At 40.4% G+C, this 22,284-nt stretch overlaps 1 protein-coding gene across 3 annotated transcripts in view; it reads left to right on the forward strand.

The window, feature by feature from the left end:
- The first annotated feature begins 13,601 nt into the window (after positions 1-13,601).
- PAG1 (phosphoprotein membrane anchor with glycosphingolipid microdomains 1) overlaps positions 13,602-22,284 on the forward strand; it is a 151,590-nt gene continuing 142,907 nt past the window's right edge. For 2 of the 3 annotated variants that reach the window (XM_032250517.1, XM_032250506.1), the window contains exon 1: positions 13,962-14,084. The gene's annotated coding sequence lies outside the window, so the exon portion shown is untranslated. Of the gene's footprint in view, positions 14,134-22,284 lie in introns of all 3 variants that reach the window. The other variant, XM_032250512.1, reaches the window with a different exon arrangement.

The raw sequence follows: 22,284 nt of genomic DNA on the forward strand, positions 1-22,284 counted from the left end.
TAAATACCATTGCTGCTATTGTTGTCTTTACAAAAATGGAATCATACACATAACTCATTTTTTTCCTAATAAATCATTACATTTTCCCAAAACTTTTCTTGTAGACCTATCTCATTTTATTAAGTAACTGCATTAGTATTCCATAAAACAAACATACAATTATTTATTATACCATCTCCTAATAATGGACATTCAGATTTTTTCCCCTTATTTTTTTCTATTATAAGAAACATAGCAATACAAACCATAATACATATATTTTTTAAATGGCACTTTTAGTTTCAGAAAATATATGGATTTTTGCTATCGATTACTTATTTAACTGACAAATACGATTGGGTTCTTTCCCATATTCTCCATGAAGGTACTATTTGTGTAGTGTATTGCTCTTTTACCCATACGACACAGACTGTGGCATATGGAAAGTTCAAGTCAAATTTATATTTGTTAAATTGAACTAGACAGACAGCATTTTTGTGGGAGCTCTGAATTTACAAGTAGTCAATGTGTGATTTATGCCATGTGATGAATGTTGAGGGAAGGTACCAGCATCCGGGCTTAACTAGGACATTCACAAATCCATCATTTGCATCCAGCTTGGCTACTAATGGGCGGTGTAACTTTCATCTCTTTCCACTTCATTTTTTTCTTTCTTATAAACTGGTTAAGTGGCATGCTCCTCATGTTGCATAGACATGTCCCATTTTAATATGCATTTTATTTTTGTCATGTGTCTGATAGTAAGATAATGTAAAAAGTTTCCTTTTAACATTAAAGTGATATATTAAAATTTCATGTTTGTAATTATGAGAGTATTTATTGACATGTTTTTATGACTATTTCACAGGCAAAGGATGAAATGATTATTAAATTAAATTCTCTCATTGACTCAGCTTTAAAATATTCAGAGTCAAAGTGGGAATTTATTCCATTAGCCCATAGTCACCCTGAAAAATGCATGACACCATCAGGAGTAAGGAAAGAAGGCAATGCAGATGAATCAGTTTAATAAACCCATCTATTTCGGCAGGGAAACCAGAAGCCCCTTGGGGTAGTCAACAGCTTCTTGAATGTTGGAAATCAAGGATACTCAATAATTAACACCTTTTTTTCTCTCACTTATGTTACAAATAAATTAAGACAATAAATGGAGTTAGGTAGGTGGAGGCCACAATATAGCATTTATCACCAATAAAGATGTTATGGTAGGATGTGACAACACATCTATGGGCAAGCCAGCATGTCAGCACAGCACCATAGAGTTAGGCAGGCTCTTCTTCTCTGCTGCAGGGAGTGCTGCACCAAGCCATGTCTCTCTCTTCAGGAGCAGACCCAGCTCTGTAATGCAAACAGGAGAGAAGGAGCACTGTAGAAATGAGAAGAGGGGGCTGCAGGCTGTACATGCCCTGTTTTTCCTTTCAACCCAGCCTATTGGACTGAGTCACCCTCCCTGGGTAGGAATGAGTAGGCAGGAGAAGAGGCTCCATGCATTTTATGCTAGTCAATACCATTTTACATGGAAGAAGATATCAAGTATGGAAAACAAAGGCTTCTTCTCTTTTTGCTTGCTACTGAAAAATATATTTTATTTATTTATGTTGCTTCTATACATGTTACTGCCTTTTACAGAAATTTGGATTTTGAGATAACAGCCAGCTTGTAGTACAATCCTTGGACATCTTCACAAAAGACCTCACACAAACCATGCATGAGTACAAACACATCTTCCGCCAAAAGCACATGGTGAGGGCATTTCTGCAGATTGTGAGTTAAAAGGGGTCTTAATTAAAAGTTTTTGTTTAGTGTCTAGATTTGAAATCCTTAACCAGTTGACAATGCATATTGAAACCTAACATCTTTCTTAGTTATGTTGAAATGGAACAAGGAAATTTAGTCCATGATTCCATATACAGTTTTAAATTCTCATAGTGTTGTATATTTTTCTTGCTGATATCCCTATATTCTTTCTTTTCAATCATGTGTTTATTGAAAGCATTTGTTGAATACTTTTAGGAACATTTACAAGTGCCAGCAATGATCCAAATCTCATGAGGAAAGTGTTATCAAGCCTATTTTACAAATGAGAAAATTAAGATTAAGATAATAATTTGTCTAAGGAGATACACAGTTAGGAAATAGAAAATGATATATCAACCCAGGTCTTCCCAATTCACATAGCTGTTCCACCATGGTTACTTATCCAGTTGCCTGCCATCCTGGATAAAAATTCCTTGTGGCTGCGATTGTGGCTTCTATTTATTCATTTCTTTTTCTGACCACAGCAAAGAACACAATGCTCTGCACTTAGCCGGTATTCAGTAAATGTTTGTTAAGTTTAAGTAAATACACTATCCATTGTGCAACTCTAGATAAGGGAAATGCATAGAAATATTCCAGTTCGAGTCTGGCATTTTATGTTAGGAAAGTAAGGCCCAAAGAAAATCTCAAGTTTACGTAGCTGGGAGAGTACCAGAATCCAAGCAAAAATGTAACTGCATCTATGCAGACTTTTGGCCTTTTCTGCTACCATTTGCCCCTCACCTTGGGAATCATGAGAGCGGCAAGTGGCTTGGCGTGGATCACAGTGGCTCACTAAGAGGAAGAGTCAGCTGCTGCTTTTCCTGGGACAAAAGACCTGAGGGAGCAGAGGTCATCGCTGTGTCACAGAGCTGACAAAGCTGTCAGGAAGGAGAACAACAATAATAAAATATTACACTTACTTACTGGACAAGCAGCAGCAAATAGTGACTCAGTAAATGACCTCGAGCCACATGGCCTGGTTAAAATGTGTAGAAGTAATCTACTTATTAGCTGTGTGATCTTGGACCAGTTACTTGCCTGTATGTGTCTCAGTTTCTTTATCTGTAAAATGAGAAAGGGTGCATCTCATTCTGTCTTTGTGAAAATTGAATGAGTTACAGCTGTAAAGTGTACGGAAAGCACCTGGCACGGGCCAAGTACTATATAGCGGTAGTGAATTGAGCATTTCACAGGTTCCAGAGACTATGCCAAGGATTTAAAAACCATTAGGTCTATGATTAGCATATGTATTTCATATATTATTAAATACTAAATAAGATAAGCCATTGCTACATTTTAAAACAAGGACTCTTGAGATGTAGAGAGGGTAAGCAAATTAATTAAGATACTAGCGCCTGTCAGAGGAGGCATATAAACCTAGGGCACCTTCCACCAGAACCCACATGTTGACCATTGTACAAAGGGCTGAATCTCATTATTGGCTTGCTTTCATATGAAAAAAGAAAACTATGCTTTGGGGTTCTTATTGAAGCAGATACAGAACTCCCTAACCAAAGCCACTCTTTTTCCTAACCAAGCCTCCTTCAATTCTCCTGTGGCCCCAGGAGGGTGGTCCTAAAGTGGACCATATTATCCCTAATCCAGAAGAGTCCAGATTGGCTAACAGACTACTCTGGAAATCAGGAAATTTATAATTACTATAGGTTGATCTCAAAAAAGGACTCATCTGGACTTCCCTGAAATTAAATGCCCTTGAAATAACCAAAGTCAGGCCAATCTCTGAGATCTTCTCTTGAAAAGTCAAGTCTGTCTCTCAGTCAAGAGCATACATGTACCAGAGCTTGTATGGAACAGTTGCATGTCAACGTCTACCTGGTGTCTTTTGGAGAAAAAAAAAGCCCCATCCAGAGATAGAAAAGAAGGACAATGACTATTTCACTTAACTGCGAAAAGGCCACAAAAATCACCTGCTTTGTCTCAGAGAATGCAGCCCGAATATGTGTAAATTTAAGACTCTGGGAAATAATAATTTCTGTCAGTGTTTGCTATTTAGATAAAGCTTCTTGGAAAACACGTTGAGAATCAGTCTATCAACACATATTTATTATTGAACTTATGTACTCAACACTGGGTTAAACAAACTTTAAGTTTCCTATCACATGTTTGAGCAGAATTTAAAGCTCTTAATGGACATGATTACATGTTGTCAAATAGAATGTTACAGTAATGGCTGTTCTCTAATTCTAGTTGCTGTCATTTTTGGAGATTTGTTAGTAATAAAGTAAAAGTTTGGTATGTTAGAAAAGCAAGTAATTTCTTCTGAACAGTTACATTAAATCAGATAAAATAAAATGAGATTTCTCTCTCTGTTTTCTTGTCTGAAATAAATTGTTGGCTGTTATCCCCCATAGTCATTAAAAATGCCTCTGGTTGCAAAGATGCTATTTCAATTCTGATTTATGGAGGATTCAAAGAGTAAGTCCAGCTACAACTCAATAGGGCTAATTACATTTTAATCTGCTAGATAAGCAACACAATTATTTTTATACTCAAGATGTCTTCTTTAAAAATGTTTCTTGTTGCTCTTTTTGTCAATGCTTTAAGTCTATCTTTTTGTCTTTTTAAGAGAGCATATCATAAATTAAGTGAGATTCCTAACCTTTTCTATCAGCAAAAGTGATTCATTGGCTTAATTTGGCAAGAAGATACTGGGTTTAGCTGCTAGCACAAACATAAGCTAAAACAACTCTAAGATGAATGACAAAGTACTTCCATGCACGCCATGCATAATAGCACCTGATTCTGAACCTCAATGGCCGCTTCACTCTCTATCATCATCTGCATGGTGGTCAGAACCAGATGTGACCAGTAGTTCTTGATACTTAAGGAGGGTGTGGCAAGCTAAGTAATAGGCTTGGAAACACAGGGGAAATGGATTTTTAAATGTATGTCCAGTCCTGACTTTCTCTGAAATCCTAGGCAACACATTTAACCTATGGATTAGCTTTTCCTATCTGTGAAATAAAGAGAGAGAGAAAAAAAGATTACTAATGTCCAGAGAGATAAGACTATTCAATAGGCATGCAATGCAAGTTGAGTATTAATAAGTAGTTATTTGCATATCGTCGTATCAACCATAAAGAATTTCAGCAGTACTTAGGATTTTTGAAGACAATTCACAAGGCATAGATTGAGGTAAAAAGATGTGGAATATGTAGGCTTGACTCCCAGAAGCTTGCAGTCCAGTTGGAGAGGGAGGGTACATATATTACAATTTGTTGATTTCTACATTGATCGTCAACTCACACATGCAGATTGACTGGTATGAACATAATCACCTGATATAATTGCTCTCTTCTTCATCTTGAGATGGTGATGCTATTTCTGCTCTGTGTTAATCACACTGCAAATAGATGTCAGAAAAACATGGTGTATTTTTAAATGCACAAAAAATAAAATGTTGTGTTCCAACATCGTGTCCCTCACACCAACTAGATGTCCTACAATTCAGTTCTTCAATTCTAACAGTAACTACCCGGTGTGAGAGTCAGGTCCCACAAGTTAAAGGGCAAGGTTCCTGATGAGACTACTCTTAGTTCAGACACCAGTTACAAGCAGGGTCCCCAAACTACCTGCACTTCTGTCTGACTTGGCTACAAATTTGGGGATTTTTCCACGACCCCTCTTCAGTTTCAATAATTCACTAGAAGAATTCATGGAACTTAGGAAAGCACTATACTTATGATTACTGTTTTATTATAAAAGATGCAAATGAGCAGCCAGATGAAGTGATACAGATAGCAAGGTCTAGAAAGGTGCTGGGTGCAGGAGCTTCTGTCTCTGTGGAGCCAGAAGGACACATCACCCTCCCAGTACAGCAATATCTTCACCAGACAGGAAGCTTCCTAAATCTCCATGGCCTGAGTTTTTTTATCAGAATTTTATTATGTAGGTAGCTGATTAAATAATTGGCCCTGTGATTGAACTTAATCTCCAGTCTTATTCCCTTCCCAAAAGTTGGGGGCAGGGTCTGAAATTTCCAACCTTCTAATCACATGATTGTTTTTCCCCCATTCATTAACATAAACTCAAGTACAGTCCAAGGGGGTTAATCATGAATAAGAAAAGATATTCTTATCACTCTGGAAATTCTAGGAGTTTTTAAACTCTGCTAGGAACCAGAGACAAAAGCCAAATATGTTCTTTATTATATCACAAATGAATATGAATATTGCTTTATCAATCCTTAACAATAGTCACACTTCATTTCTAGTCATTTGTTCTATAAACATTAATTGAGCACTATGTTAGATTTTTTTCATCGTACAAGCATTGGGCAATGAAAAGGAAAATTTACTTGAGGATATGAAGGGTCTGGAAAAGCATTACATTGGCTGGAATGTTCTGTCTCTCTTCCACTGGATCTCTGCCTCTCTCTGTGCATCTGTTCCATTTTCCTCCCTAGACTGTTCAATCCATTCCATATTCTCTAGTCTATATTTCAGAGAAAGCTAGTTCTATTGGTTCAGCTAATTACCCCTACCCCTTAAGCCCTTTGCAGGTCACTCTTAGGATCAAGTGACAGCCCTAGTCCAATCAGTGGCCAATGTCAAGGCTCAGTGAAGCCTACAGTCACTTTCCTGAACAGGGAACTATAAACAGGCATAGGGAAAAAAGTGTCACAGAGATAGGCAAACACAATGACTGACAGGACACTTTTCATGTCAAGCAACCTGCTATGAAAGGCATTGTAGCAAGAAAAATGTCCTGCCAGACTTTCTACTCTTCTATCATTTCTGCTTTCACAGATGAGCACCTTTTCTCCAACAATAGACTCAGTTTTTCTCCAGGCCTTGCGTTCAATCCTATCCCTTGTCAGTAGGAGGTGGATACTGAAGAACCCTTAGCCCAGAATTCAATATAAATTAAATCTTAATACAAATCTGGTTCACATCTCATGCTTCAATTGTAGGAATTAGAATTCAATTTTTGCTCTTCAGATCAAGCCCTCACCCAATAACTCAAATGCAATAAGTATTTAATATATAACTATATAAACTTTGACAATGTGCCCAGTCCTGCAATCCAAATGTGATCAGGTGCTGAATCACTCTTCGGATATTAGTTATCTGTCTTCCTCAACACATCTACACCTCTCTCTCCAGTCAACATGCTCACAATCAACATTATAAGCATGGACATGAATAGAAGTCTTATGGCCACATACAAAATAACTAGAGAGTTAAGGAGTGGGAGGAGGAGAGAAGACACAAAGAAGTTTCTTAGTGCCTGCCTTCAGGAGTTTGCTGTTCATTGAACAGCAATACATATACTGATGTCCATAAGGCAAAGCAGTTTAGGAGAAGTGCCATGTGGATGATTCAGACAGCAGGTGTTACAGATGTTCCCGGGAGGAGACAATCTTCCAGCTAGGAAGATTAAGATCAACTTCATGGATGTGGTGAGGTATGAATTAGGCACTAGAATGGGTAGTATTCTGAAGGACACACATGGGAGATGAGGACTTGAATAAAAAAACAGCAGGGAAACAAAAGCAAGAAAGGACAAAGGAAAATGAATCTTGGAATCGTAAAACAGTTTGACCAAAGAAGAAGATTCAGGACGGTGTGTAGCGAAAGATAAAGTCGATGGTAATCATTCCTGTATGCCCAAAGGCTCTTTTAATCCAGAAGTCCAGTCATGTGTTTTCAGAAATAAAAAATTCTAATTATTAATATGAACAAAGCAAACTGCTATGAGCTTGCCTATAATTGGGTTCAAGGCAGAATGGTCTAGTATTTTCTGAAAAAAAAATACTTTAGAATGTCACTGTGTTTGTTTGGATACTGAACATTCCTTGAATAAATTATTTGGACTAAGTGTGTCAAAGGAAAAGATAAAATATTTTAAACTGCTGCTTCTGGCTCTACAGCTCAAAATAATGTCTCTTGGGCTCAGCTGTCCCCTTGTATATATAAACAAAACAACCCTTACACTTTGTTTCTTTTCTAGCCAAGAGAAATCAGGTTCCCATGGCTTCAGACAGCTGTCATGCATTTCCCTGACTGCCGCCACATGTGCATTAGGCTCTGCAGATCATCACCAACGCCAACATCTGGCTCTGCTTGCTTTTTTCAAAAAAGAGTTTAATTTTCCTCTAAGTTTCCAGAAACAGGAAATACCATGTGCACTTCAGTGGAATTTGGGATTAAATATTTCTAAAAGCAACTGCTGTTTTTACAAGACCTTTTGGAGTGATAGATTATTTTATGGCTTTTACCTCTGCAAGTTCTTTTTTCTCTCTGAATTGCTATGAAATCTCCAAGGCCCCTTGACTTTCTATCAGGCTGCAATTGTGCTTTTATTCATCCCCCGAAGAATTTGTTTAAGACTCTGCTGAGGGTCTGACCACTGGTCACACAAGTAACATCTCAAACACCAGTTTGTGTTACCTGTTCAGATCCATAGGTTTGACCACTGGCAAGTGTATGGAAACTTTAAGGAGGCTGCACGCCCACTAGCCCTCACTGGTATTGACCATCGACCCACTCTAAAAGGTATTCTCTTCTTTGGGAGGAGAGAACAAAAGAAGAGAGTTCAGCAGAAACTGAATGCTCTCCAGAGGGAAGCAGGAGTAGGTAAATGGCTGACTCTTTCACAAAATAATTGTATTATTTTCTGAATACTGATAGTATTTTCTGATATTATTATCCTCATTTTTCAGATAAGGAAGCTTATGCAAACAGAAGAAGAAAGCCATGTAAACAATGAATAACCTTCCACTTCTCATGGGCTTGTGGCTTAAAGAGAAAGCCACTTTCTGCTGAATTTCCTCTTCCTGTCATCTGTTGTAGCTATATAACAAGAGACAGCTTCCATTTTAGGGTGAGTGCAAGACTGAGAGCAGAAAAGTCTATTTGCTGAATAGGTTTTGAGAGGGTAGTGCTGGAGGGAAATGTATAACAGCAAGAAATAACAGAAATACTTCAGCCACTACCAGTCTTTCACATCTTTCTGATGTTGGAGACGGCACAACTCACTTCTTTTGGAATTGAATTTCTCATTAACCTTATAAATCTTCCTTTCTTGATGCTGAAGTTTTGCTTGTTGAAAGGCAACTGGTTGGCTACTAAAGAAACGCACAGTTTTCTCTGATGCTTGCTTAAAATATGTTTATAAAAATTGTAGTATATTGAAGCGATAAAGGCAGAAGAATTAAAAGTGAACTTAAGGAATCTCTACCCAACATTTTGTGTATCTACATCAGTTTTACAGGCACAAATCTTGAGCGTTAATGTCAGAATGGAACTTTAAGGAATGTGTAAGGTCAGGTTAACAAAGGACAATGGCAACGTCCATTCTTTACTCTGTAATATAAAGACATGTCTTTACAAGACTCTGTTTTCACTTTTGTAGTTACTGTCTCTAGCCACCATAATTTCTTTCTCCCAGTAGAAAGATCTGAAAGTGTCAAGTCCTTAAGCCTTGCCTTTTCCTCCGCAGTATAGTGTGAGGCCAAAGAGCTAGCATTAGTAGGCTTTGCCTTGATCTCCCGTGAAAGCCTTTTCTACATGATTCTCTTGTCCTCAGAGGAGCCCTAAAGTCACTCTTAAGTCTTCTTTTGGCGAAGGAAAGTACTCTTGAAAACTACAGTCCATTGTGGTTTACATTAAAATGATAAAATAGACATTAAGAGATGTCTAGTTTCAGATTTTAACTCTAGCAGAGATTTTTTTTTTTTTTTTTTTGTAAAACCACCACTAATAGCTAACATATTCAGAAGCTAATGTATGCTTGAAGCTCTTGTCACTGTGTTTTAGGTAATCAAAGATGGCAGCCACATGATTACAGCTGATGGATGGAGATGCTGGGAGCTGGGGCCAGACAGCCTATGAGGTTCACATTGTGCAGCACGGCCTCTCCCTCAGCTGCTCTCTCCATTTATTAGTGGGCAATTTGGTTGGAAAAGAGGAATAAGTAACTCTTAGACATTGAAATTGAGTGCATATTTTTTAGTAGTTCTTTAAAGCATCTATCATGGGTTTTAAGGAATGTATAATCTATGTCTTAACCTCTGGTCCCTTTTTCCTATAGATGAAGTCACACATGGAACCCTCAGCACTTTAAGTTCAGGTAAGCTGTGAGTTGCCAGTGGAGTCTTAACTGCTTGCTCTCTATTCTTGCTCACAGGCCATTGCCCAGGTTTCTCTCAGAAACTGCTGATACTCAGTCTCCACCAGCCTTTGCTCCTCAGCAACCAAAGGCCACTTCCTGCCTTTCATCTTCCATCCCTAAATTCCATCCTGTCCCAGACCCTGACCCCACTCCTGCCTAGCCCAGCATCCTTACCCATCATCTATTTCTTCTCAGGCTCAGGGTTATAATTAACTTTCTATTAGCTTTTTTGTTAATAGAAGCTTAAAAAACATAGAACTAGCCTGAAAAATCCAGATTATTTATTATATTGACTGCTCTAAATTCTAAATGAGCTAACTTAGACATGAACATTTAAAATGCAGGCACTTCCTAAGTTTCCTGCATTACGGCAAGAATTGGGCTTTCTAATACTTTTCCAAAGTTTCTCAGGAAAGAAGACAGGATGCTAATCTCCCCCAATGCCATCTACACCAGGAATTCAGTTATAGTTTCCAGTGAAGTTATCAGCTGCATGTATTCAAATAAAGCAAACTTTGTAATAAACCGTCTCCACAAATCAAGCACAACTTATATTAATTTTTATGGCAAGCTTATTTTTCACCAAGTGGCATATAATTCCTTTCTCACAACTGTCTCAGTCTTGCTAGTCACCTTGGACTCCCCACAGTTCTCTTATCTGGACTGTGTTTATGAAGTAAGTGAAGATTTTCATGTCAAGGAATCCCTTTGAGTGAAATGGATGAAGAATTGTAATTAATAAAGGTGAAGAATTTTTGAGCCTAAGCTTTCCAGCTCAGTGGTAAGCCTGTAATTTTTAGCAGAAAGGGTTTAATAAAAATCTATGTTAGGTACAGCTTCTGAATGAGAGAAGAATAGGTTCAGTGGAGTCATTAGTGTCTATATAATCGAACATCTCACCATTAGGACTTTTAGAGGCATTGAAGGAAGGAATTCTCAGCCAAAGAGTAGGCCTTGCTGACCCATAAGGAACACAGACCTCAGACAAAAAGATGCAGCTGCGATTCCTGCCAGACAACAATAGCAGCTGATGTGAAACAAATTCTAAATACAGAAAGTCAATATCAAGGCACAGTCAATATTAAGGCACAGTCAATAAAGTATCAGGGCAATATTATATATTTCATGTATTTAATGCCAATAACAATGGTTCAAAACTCAATAGCAGTAGGACACACTAGTTAATAACTTTTTATTTCATTAAATCTTGGATCTCTTGAAATCAATACACAAATGAATTATGTAAATATTTTTATTGGAGTGTCAGGCACCTAAGAAAACAATGACAATGTTGGGTTCTTCTAAAGGTCCCAACATTATTATTCTGCTACCGTCATATTTTAAAAGATATTTCTTACTAAAAACTGAACTAAGTTTTACAACCTGTGATGTACCAGCTCCTTCAAAGAATTCTCTTTTATTAGGAATTAACTTCATAATCACACCGAAGAATGACTATAATGGAAGAGTTAGAGAAGAAGTAAAGATAAAGGCAGGTAGAACATAGTTGGCAATATAGCATTCCCGGTCAAACCTCTGGATTTGAAGACTGTATATAAGAATCACACATTTGCTTCCAAAACATTTCTCAGACCAGGAGTATAGTCCATAGCATCTACCATAAGCACAATAATTGATCCTGACATTTTTTGCTTCTTTATCAAGAAGTGGCTTTGAAATACATTTGGGTTCCAATTTACTGATGGCAAATCCTGGTATGAAAAATTTGGAAATGAAAAACAACCCTCAGCATGTTACTTGGTGAAAAGAGAGCAGAGGAAAAGCACAGAGGCCTGAGATCGGCTCCTGCCTGCGTTAGTGAATTTGTCTAAATCACTTAGCTTCTGAGCCTGGGTAAAATGAGGATGGTAATTACACTTGTCACCAGAAAATGTGTCACCACCACGCTTCTTGATGAAGCCTGAACTGTGTAACTGCAATGTCCTAGGACTGGGTTACTCTTAGAACATTTTGTAATCCCAACTAGCGTAGCTGCAAAACTGCAATGAAGACACAAAACATATTTCCTTCTCACAAGAATGAAAGTCTTCCTAACTCCAAATTTAGGTATAGCCTCTAAAAAAACGTAACTAGTAAACACAGAAACCATTTGCTTTGTAAGATCTGAATTGTCCTTTTCTTCAGAGTTATAGAAGCCAAGTCCAGCATTGAGATCGCTACTTTTATTCAGGTTCCACCATGAGTCAACTAATGTCCAGGGTGTCCTCTTGAATGTGTAAAATGGGCACACTTTTTAAATTCAACTTAAGAGACCACTGTGGAATTTCAATGAGGTAGCGTCTGTGACATGTCATACTCTATAAGCTCTTAAACACCTGAGTTTCATACCATGCTCTGAAGCAGGAGGCCAAGTCTGGTTCCTGGGTCCTCTTCCGCAATGTGATTTCCAAGCTCTAGGCTGAGTTTAAACTTCGTTTCCTCCCACATACCCTTTCCTCTGTGACACACTAACAACCTTTACTCCATCCCTGTCTTCCTTACTCTCTCCGTGATGACCCTTCTTCCCCAGCCAACTTTAAGCTCCCTTCAATGATATGTGTAACAAGTGTTCAATAGAGCGTATGTATGTATATTTAACACCATATATATGTTTTTTCCTGCTAAGTAATGCATCATAATTGTAGAAATTTGGGACTAGTAAGATAAAGCACCCGTTGGTTTAGAATCCCTGACTTGAAGTCAGATGTCGTGAATTCTAGACTTGGCTTGTCTCCTTGTAAGTGCAAAAGTCTATCTATTCCCAATTCCAGCTTGCTAATGTAAACTTCAAGTCTGATCCAAACAAGACCCCTATCAGATTTATTTTGAATGCTTATGCCAAATGGAATTCTAGAAGCCCACCTTTGCCCAGGGACTGAACCAGAACCACTACCACTGGGGGTACAGCCTGGCCATTTGCTCTGCATATTTTTTAGCCCCTTGGGTGACTGTCAGACAGTCCAACGTTTCAGAAGCTCTGCTCCAGGCTCTAGACCACACGTTGAGTAGCAAGGATGGGGGTCCGGACCTGCAGTATTGGCATCCTCTGAGAGCCTGTTAGAAAGATCTCCACCTCAATATCCCAGGCCTATCGAATCTGAATCTTGCATCTCAACACAATCCTCAGGAGATTGTGTCACACACTGAGGGTGTGGGAAGCACTGCTGCACCTCGGTGTCTTTCGATATCTACTGATACCTGGGCCCCACCCAGACATTGTCCTGTAATTGCTCTGGGATGCGGCTGGGGTAAAGGGCTCTTACAAGCTCCCCGCGTTATTTTAATGCACAGCCACAATAGAAGAGTCCCCCAAATAGCAGCTCTTCAGGGTTAAGCTGCAAGCTGAGTTAAATTGGCTTTTGTGAGCTCCCCGGGGACCTTAAGGACTGCTTAAACAGTGCTGTTTAAGGGACAATGGGCTCCGGAGACAGTTCAACCTCAGAGCTTTGGGTTCCTAAAACCCAGGGAGGGAGACTTCCTGCATCTTCCCGCAAGCAAGCCGGGCGCCGCGCCGGCCCTCACCCGCGTGCACCCCCAGCCCGGCCCCGCCCGGCTAGCCCCCTCGCGCTCCCGCGGCCCGCCCCTCCTCTCCCGTGACGTGCCGCAGCGGCCGGGATCATGCGCACTCGCGCCCCGCGCCCGGCGCCGCTGCTCCGCCTCGGCGCCTGTCATTCTCCGCGGCGCGGCGGCGAGTGCTGACTGCTGTACTACCCCGCTCGCTCGTCCGTCTGTGCGCCCGAGATGTGACCGACCGACTGGGGGCGGGCTGGCGGCTCTGCCTGCCGCAGCGCACCGATTTTTCTCGTGTCAGGTGTCTCGTTGAGCCGTGATTCCCTTGGAGCCAGAGACACGCACTAGGGGCTCGGAGCGCCGCACTCCCGGGCTGGAGGCAGCTGCAGCGCTCGGGTCCGCGCGGCCGGGTGCAGCAGCCTCAGTCGCCGCCGCGGCCTCACCGAGTCCTGTGCCCTGGCGAATGCCCGGCGCCCGGCACGGCTGAGCCGAGGCAGCTGGTGCAGAGCGGCGGCGCCTGCTCCTGCACTCGCCGCTGCCGCCCGGCTGTGCCGGGGCGGCGGCGCTGCGCGCCGGAGTTTGCAGAGGCTGCCTCCGAGCGCGGTCCCCCAAGAAGACTCCCTGCCTCCTCAGTCCCAGTAAGTTGACTGTAGTTTCTGAAGTTGGAGGGAATCGTGGAAAGGAGAGGTTCTTTTTTATCTTCTTGTGGGAAGTCGAGAGTGGTACCTCTTGTTAGCAGAGTTCAAGCTTGAGGAGGGAGTGCAGGGTGCCAAGAAGGGGACAAGGCAGCGGGAGGGTCTGGGGTCCAGGGCCTGGCTGGCCACAGCGTCTCACGAATGTGCCAGTTGGAGATGTATTGGGAGACGACAGGTGCCCTAGGGCGTTTCGCCGGCTGCTTGCTAATTGTTCAGTCTGAGCTCCTTGTCTCTGTATGTACGTTGGGGTGAAGGGGCTGGACAGGGTCTTGTCACCTCCATCCTAAGACCTCTGGGGAGTGCAGCCAGCACTGCGATGGATCTCTGGGCGTGCCATTCCTTTCAGGCCTGCAGGCTTCCCGCGCATCCCACTTTTCTCTTCCCCTAGGCAGAAGTTGCTAACCTTTTCATAATTGGAGCCCAGTCCTTTAGGGAATAAATAGTAATAACTTATACGTCGACTCGGTGTTTTATGCCCTAAGGCAAATAAAACGAGCTCTGTGCGTGCGACTTCATAGACTTTAAGAATGTGGGCAAGTCTCGAGAAATAGGACTCAAATGATGGCACTTGGGTTTCACCCTGATTGTCCTGCACCTCTTATGTAAGCCTCCAGGCTGGATAACTTTGTCTCTGCAGTGGCTGCAGCTGTGGCTCTCCATTCCATTTGTTTAAAGTCCAGCTTGAACAGTATTTAATGAAAATGCTGACATGATATAGCGGCCTGTGGCTTGAACAGAGTGCACTCTTAAAATTGGAGTGTCTTTTCCTAATAGGGAGCAGGGGAGGAACAACCCAGTATATTTTTCAAGGCAGCTCCAGGAATTAGACCCATAAATCATGTTTTAAAATAGCATGCATTGTGCGGAGAGCATGCAGAGGACCGCTTTTTGAACACATCCCCTTTGTTTTAGAAAAAGTGGAAATTGTTTATGCCAGACAATTGTTGAGTCCGAAAGTTAAGTGTACTGATGGGCCTAATTATCTTAATAAACAAAGAGCATGATTTATAAGTATCTGCAGTGCCCTACTTTGAAGGATAGAAATCTTTAACCTTTCTTTCTCAGCTGTCCCCAAGAGATTCCTTTTAAGCAGAGCAATGGGTTATCATCATTGATGTTTAATACCTGAGTTGATTAAACTTGTAAAAGGAATAGTACTTTGAAATACCATGCAGTACTGTTGTGTGCCTATTACGCAGTGAATATTATAAATAAGAGGAATATTTGGAGTATTGAGTATAGATGTCATTAGTTTAACCAAATAGATTATATTAAGACTTTCCTGCTAAATATGTATACACATACATATATGTTTAATTTGGACTTGAAGTTACTGTTTAAACCAAAGCTCAGCAGTGTGTTTTAATGTAAGATTTATTTACATAGTCTTTAGAGAGAGAATTGCATTTATTTATGGTATTTTGGCATACAGAACAAGATGAACTAGTTATAGGCACCTTATTTAACATGCAGAGAGTTTTTTTTTTTTTTAGGAATTCTAAGAAAATACACAAAATGTTATTTCAGAAGTTGAAAAGTTAGTCACATCAACACATTGCAGTTTGTGAGAGCATCCAGTGCTTATCTCTAGAAGAGATTACATCCAAGCATGGAGTCTCAAACAGATAGACCCAGTAAGCACTATTGCATCCTGGTTAAGAGGACAGGCTGTGGAGCCGGGCTGCCAGCTCTGGTCCCATCTGTTTGAATCTAGGCACGTTACCCAAAGCCTCTGTTTCAGTGTCTTCATCTGTACAATGGGGATGACAGTAGTAGTACCTACCCCACTGAACTGTGATGAGGATTAAATGAGCTCATAGTCATAAAGCTGTTGGGACAGTATCTGGCATATTAAGCTTGTTCTGGGAAAAAATTTTCATTGTTATGAAAGGAAATGCATCTTTGGATACTATGGACATTGACTTGCTGCTGATGAATGTTAACAGAGCAGTTCATGTGTCTAATAGGAGAGAGGGCATAAACATTTATTGGGCACCGCCTAGCGATACAGACACCAACTGGTGTTTAACACTGTCTTGCTGAATTCCTCACCACAGTCCTTTGAGGTAGGTGGCTTTATCTGTACTTTAGAGATGAGAAAATGGAAGCTCAATGAGAGCAAATTGAAATTAGAGCAAATTGAAATTAGAGCTGGCATTTTAACCCCTGTCTCTCTGTGCTGAAGCTGTGCTCTTTTTGACCCTGCTGCCTCACCTTGCAAATGTAGTCGTGCGTTATTATCCTCAATTTACACATGAAGAAATCTAAGCTTAAGGATTAAAGTATGCAAGGTGCTTAACAGCACCTACAACAGAAATGATCCTAATTGTTAAATAACTTGCCCATGCTTCCATAACTCCTAGTGTGTGGTAGAGGTGCCAGGTCTTTCAATTAGATGTGGATTCTGTTGCTTTTTATTTTTCTATTCATATATTCAGAGAGTCAGAAAAAGAAAAATTGGTATGATATTAGAGTTTACACTGGAGGGTGGTGTTCTCCATTTGGTTTTCTGCCTGCACGTGTAGCTGCAGCAATCTACACAGTCAAGGAAACCACCACAGCAGTGGTAATCAGTCCACGAACAGCATCATCCCTGAATATGAGTTCAGTCCCAGCTGGAGAACTCCCTTGGGCAGAGAGAGTCCTTGCACTTTGCCTCATGTTAAACTGCGTGTTCAGAAATAGAAATCATTTATCCTTTTCATTAAATAAGCATGCTCCCTTCAAGCCTTAGTACCGCATGTCCTGGGAAACAGATTCTGGGATCCTGTATGAGTAGTACTTCCTTTAAGGTTTCCATAGCTTGTTAGACGTCTCACCTGGGTTCTGGAGGTTGGGAATAATTGAGAGGCCATGGTATTTCTGTGGCTGTCCCAGGTTATCACCCAAATACTAGATAGTGTTCTGGCCTTTTGTAAGTCTTGTTTCTAGAGATTAAAATCTAATTGCTGTATAGGACAAATAGACCACAGACTGCTCACAGTCTGATTTAATTTAAATAACAGACTGATTTAATGTTTAATGAAAGCTCTTAGCTAATGTATGCTAACACTGAAAGGTACTTCAATACAGATGCTCAAAGTTGGTTTGGAAAAAAACAAACAAACAAAAAACTCTCCAAGAGTAAGCTTCCTGTAGGCTGCCCCCATGCGCCTGGGGACACAATACCATAGTTGCAAAGTGCCCAGAAGAGCCCCTGCTACCGACCAAGTCATCTCACATCTCTCTGAATACCTTCTGTCTCAACTTTAACCCTCCTTTTCAGAGAACAGATAATCCTCTTTGCTCAATTAATACAGCTAGTGCTCGACTTACAACCACGATTGGTTCTGACAGACCGGTCGTACCACGATTTGGTCGTAAGTTGAGTAGGCTATATGTACAGTACTGTGAAATGATGTTATAAAAATCTTTAAGTCATATTTTATCATAATTTTCTTTCATTATTGTTATATATCATAATTTTCTTTGTTCATTTTATGCCATTTGTATCATCTCTACACCATTTTGTTTCTTTTTACATTCGTCAGGTTTAAGTAAAACACTGCATTACCAGTACAACTGGTTTAATATTTGCAAAACGTACAAAATTACAAAATACAGGTGCATACAAAAATACAAAATACAGGTGTAAAAAATACCATAGGAAACATTTTCCCAATTGCAAAACATATCAAAATATGTAAACATGTACGAAACATTTTATTGGCCGTTTTTGAATTTGATCTTCCATCCAAATATATAGCAATTTCTCCATTTCGTGGATGGGCCCACTTCGTTGCTTTGTTATAACTGTTGATCGCTTGGGTGCAGAACCTTTCACAGCTTCACGAATGCTTTCTTTATCTTTCAAAATCATCGACACAGTCAAGTGTGATAAGTTCGTATCAGGTGCAATCACATTCACTTTCTTTCCTCCTTCATACTGCTTAATTACCTTCATTTTCGTGTTGAGATCGATGGTCTTTCTTTCCTTCTTGGCAGGCTGAGGCGTAGACAAAGACAATTTCCTCTTGGTAGACATCTTGGGAGGGGTTTGATGAAAAATATCCAAGACACAAGACACAAATTGCTGTACCAAGTCTGGGATAACAGTTGAAATGGTGCACACGGAGATGGTAGTGCTGCCGGAAGCTGGTCCACACTGTCGTACGCCCAGCTGGGCAACATTTGTGCTGCCAGACGCGGAGCAGTCATGGCTAGCGATTGTGGTCGTAAAGTCGAATGGTCGTAAGTTGCATAGGTCGTAAGTTGATCAATACCTGTAGTTTATTTCAAGTGTTCTCCTGCTCTGGGTTATTCTATAGTAAAAGTCTCCCCTGATCACTTTTGCGACTTGCATGAGGTCCATGATTTATTATTCACTAATTCCTCAGAATAATCCATATAGTTGTTTTATTTTCCATCTGTGTTATCTGTTATCTATTTAGTGTCTTATCTGTGTCAGTTTTCAATCTCTGAATAATTTTCTTCTGATGTCCATCAGAAGATAAGTGGAAAAGAAATGTAAACTAATTTTAACATGGATATAAGTGAATGAAGATCATTGACAGTCATATGTACTGCTCTGAACTTTCTTCACTTTGGGCTTGAGGAGTTGAGAGCTGATATTTCCAGAGCTCCTGCCTCATGTATTGTGAGAGGTGTGTTGGGAGGTTATATAAGTTATACACGCAAGCAGTTCATATGCAGTCCTGCAGAGACAGCCCCTGAGGGCTCAGTCATTGCTGAGTTCAAGGGCAAGGGGTAAGTATGAGGGGAAGTATGCGCAGCTCTGTGCATGATTTATGTGATCACATTTCTAGTCCTTATTGGTCCTCCTTCTGGATAAGAATTGAAATGAGTAGCTTACAGGGAGCATTACTGTGTGTTGGCCGCCATACTAAGAACTTCCCTTCATCCGCACAGTCACCTTGTTTGGTCGTACTTTATTCTCCTCTTTTGCAGAAGTGACAGCTGAGGCCTAGAAAGGTCAGGGCACTCGTCCAAGGTCACACTAGTGAGTTACAGAGTAAAAAGTGGAGTCCAGAGCTGTGCAAGGAGGCTGGTGATACTTACAGAACATTCTGCTGCCTCTGATTTTTGAGCTTTTGGGATAGCTAAACTCTATTGCATAATATAGGTGGACTATATTATGCTTTTCAAAAGAATCCTATACTATCTTGCTTGGTCCCCAGGTGAAGGAATGGTGGGAAGATACATGCCTACCTTCTTACCCACCACCAGCAGCAGGAATTGACGGCACAGGAAGTATCGTCTCTATTATCTTTGTAGAGGAAGAGCTTAAGCTTAGTTCATGCAATGAGCTCAAAAAAGAAAACCACATGTCCGCTTTGTGAAATAGGAAGCATTAAGCCTTCAACTGTTAGTAGAGCACAGTGGGGAGGCATGTTAACTTTATCTGTGTTTAATGGCACATGCTTGCATCATTCTCATTAAAAAAAAGGAGAAGTATGGAGACCTGAGATTTTCTTGGGTGATTTAAAAAAAAAAAAAAGTTTATTTAAATCTAAAAAAGTATCAGCAGTGAACTGTCATGGGAGAACCACATTACTATAGCAGTGTCATCTGTCATCCCATGAGACTAAGGTTTTTAAAGGAAATAAACTCTTAAATCTAACCAGTAATGCTTAAACATGTTATCTTTTAGTAAGAACATTGCATCCAGTCTTTCATGCCTGTATCATATAGCCTTTCTAACTCCAGTCAAAATGGAGTTCAAATGGAATTTTAAAAGGACAGTTTTAAAACCATCTTGTAATATTTTCAAAGCCTTTCCCCTGAGCCCTACCTCCTCTATTTTTTCTCAATATCATATTGGAGCAAATTCTTGTTCAGTAAGTTATTCATATCTTCTGGAGTTTGAATTATAAAGGAACTATTATGATTATAATATTTTGGCATATCCTGTTGATGTTTCATTCACCCCATCCTTGACGTTATAGAACTGTATGATTTTTTAACCTGAGAAATGATTTAAAATGTTTTAAAACTTTAGTTTTCTAAATGTAGACTGTTTATTGCAGAAGACAGGGAAATTGGCCTCACTGGGACATTAGCTAAAAATACAGAGCTCTTGAAATCCCGTGAATCTTATGGAGTAAGCAAGTAAAAAATAAAAACAGAAAAAAAAAAAAAAAAAAAAAAGGAAAAAAAAGAGTTTTAAGAATGGTCACTAGGCAGGGTGTGGTGATTCATGCCTGTAATCTTAGCACTTTGGGAGGCCGAGGAGGGTGGATCACTTGAGGTCAGGAGTTTGAGACCAGCCTGGCCAACATGTTGAAACCCTGTCTCTACTAAAAATACAGAAGTTAGCTGGATATGGTGGCATGTGCCTATAATCCAAGCTACTCAGGAGGCCAAGGCAGGAGAATCACTTGAACCTAGGAGGCAGAGGTTGAAGTGGGCCAAGAAGATCATGCTACTGCATTCCAGCCTGGGCAACAGAGGGAGACTTTGTCTCAGAATAAATAAAACATAAATAAAATTGATCACTAGCAGCTTTGTACTTCACTCTCCCATTTCATAGATGTCCAGCTGACCCAACCTCTAGGTACCATATCATGTATTCATTTGCAAGTAATCAGGTTCTTTTGATTTTCTAAAAGTACCAAAAGGCGTGACTAAATCAGTATTACTGTCATCTACCATCTTCGTGTTGAGAGAGCCCTAGGGTTGTATATGTAAGCTTTTATGTGAATTTATTCTTTGAGGAATGAAGTTTGATCAGATAAGTCCTCAGGCATTTCGTCTCTCTGTGTTTGTGACTCCATCATTACTATTAGTTACTTCCGCCCACTCCATCCTTTCACCCCCAAACCACACCCGTTCTTTCATCACACCCATTGTGGTGGAAAATGGTGAAACTGCTGGGAAACTCAAGTGTTGAGGAAGCTCATGTTCGAAGTCAGAGGAAAAAACACGTAACACAATAATTTTTTCTTTAAAAAAAAAAGCCAATCCCTAACATAGCTATACACAAGGACACCTCACCTTCTGCACTGAGCATTTGAGAATCGCAACCAGAGTAACCTTCTTAATTTTTCCCTGACATTTTCTAAGGAGGGCTGTGAGCCTCTAATTCACACATAATCAATCACTAGCAGCTTTGCTGTGTTTTGAGTGAAATTTAGTTGGGGTGATATTCACTTATACACCAGATATATATTAATTAATATATAATAACAGGCACATTGTTAGATGATAAGACCTCATATATAAGAAAATCCCTCTCTCTGCCCTCAGGAATCTCAGATTCATGAGGGAAGGAGACACTAGGCAGCAGTTGGAACTGGTGCTTAAAGGATGCTGGGCTCTGTCAAGGGTGCCTGACTCCAAGGGTTTGACTTTCCCTAAGGCAACAGGGCTTGATGGAGTCTGGAGGAGTCAGTAGGAGGGTACCAGGAGGCTGAGGGTGGGTGTGGGCAGGGATAAATTATTCTGAGAGAGGGAACAGGGAATGTGGTGCAACAAAGGTACCAGAGAGGTGGGTTGTGGAACAGCTGGTCATTCCATGTGGCTCCTCACTTGCGCACAGTGAGAGTGGGAGATGAGGCAGGAGATGTATAGCAGAGGCTGGAGCCACTTTTGGAAGGGTCTTGTGGGCCATATTTAGTCTTGTAGATGAATTTGAGGACTTTTTTAGAATGATCCTGGGTGTATTACACAAAATGGATGGTGTAGGGGACAGAAAAGATAAGCAGTGTAAAAAAAGGCTCTTGAATCTTGGTGTGGATTTAAGGTGTGAACTCCTACTGATAAGCATGCGGACATTAATGGGAGAAGCAAGGAGGGGATGATGACTTTAAGGACGACTCCCAGGTGTCTGGCTTGGATAACTGAATCAACAGGGGTGCCATTGGAGATGATGGTGAATACAGAGGATGGAGCAGTTTGCAGGAGAAGATGACAAGCTGTGGATTTATGCACTGTGAGACATCAGAGGGACATCCAGGACCTGAGGTGCAATTGACAGTTGTTGAGCCTGCAGTTCCGGAATTGAAGATGGAGGCTGAACTGGAAATGTGGGTTTGCAAGTCCTCCGTGTATTTGAAGTTGTTGTTGAGATTGTGATCGGCTTGTGAGAATGTGTGGACTAGGGAAAAAAAAAAAAAAAAAAAAAAAAAAAAAAAAAAAAAAAAAA

The sequence above is a fragment of the Sapajus apella genome, unplaced genomic scaffold (genome assembly GCF_009761245.1).
Source record: "Sapajus apella isolate SASKATOON/1434 unplaced genomic scaffold, GSC_monkey_1.0 scaffold3, whole genome shotgun sequence".
Taxonomy (NCBI): Eukaryota; Metazoa; Chordata; class Mammalia; order Primates; family Cebidae; genus Sapajus; species Sapajus apella.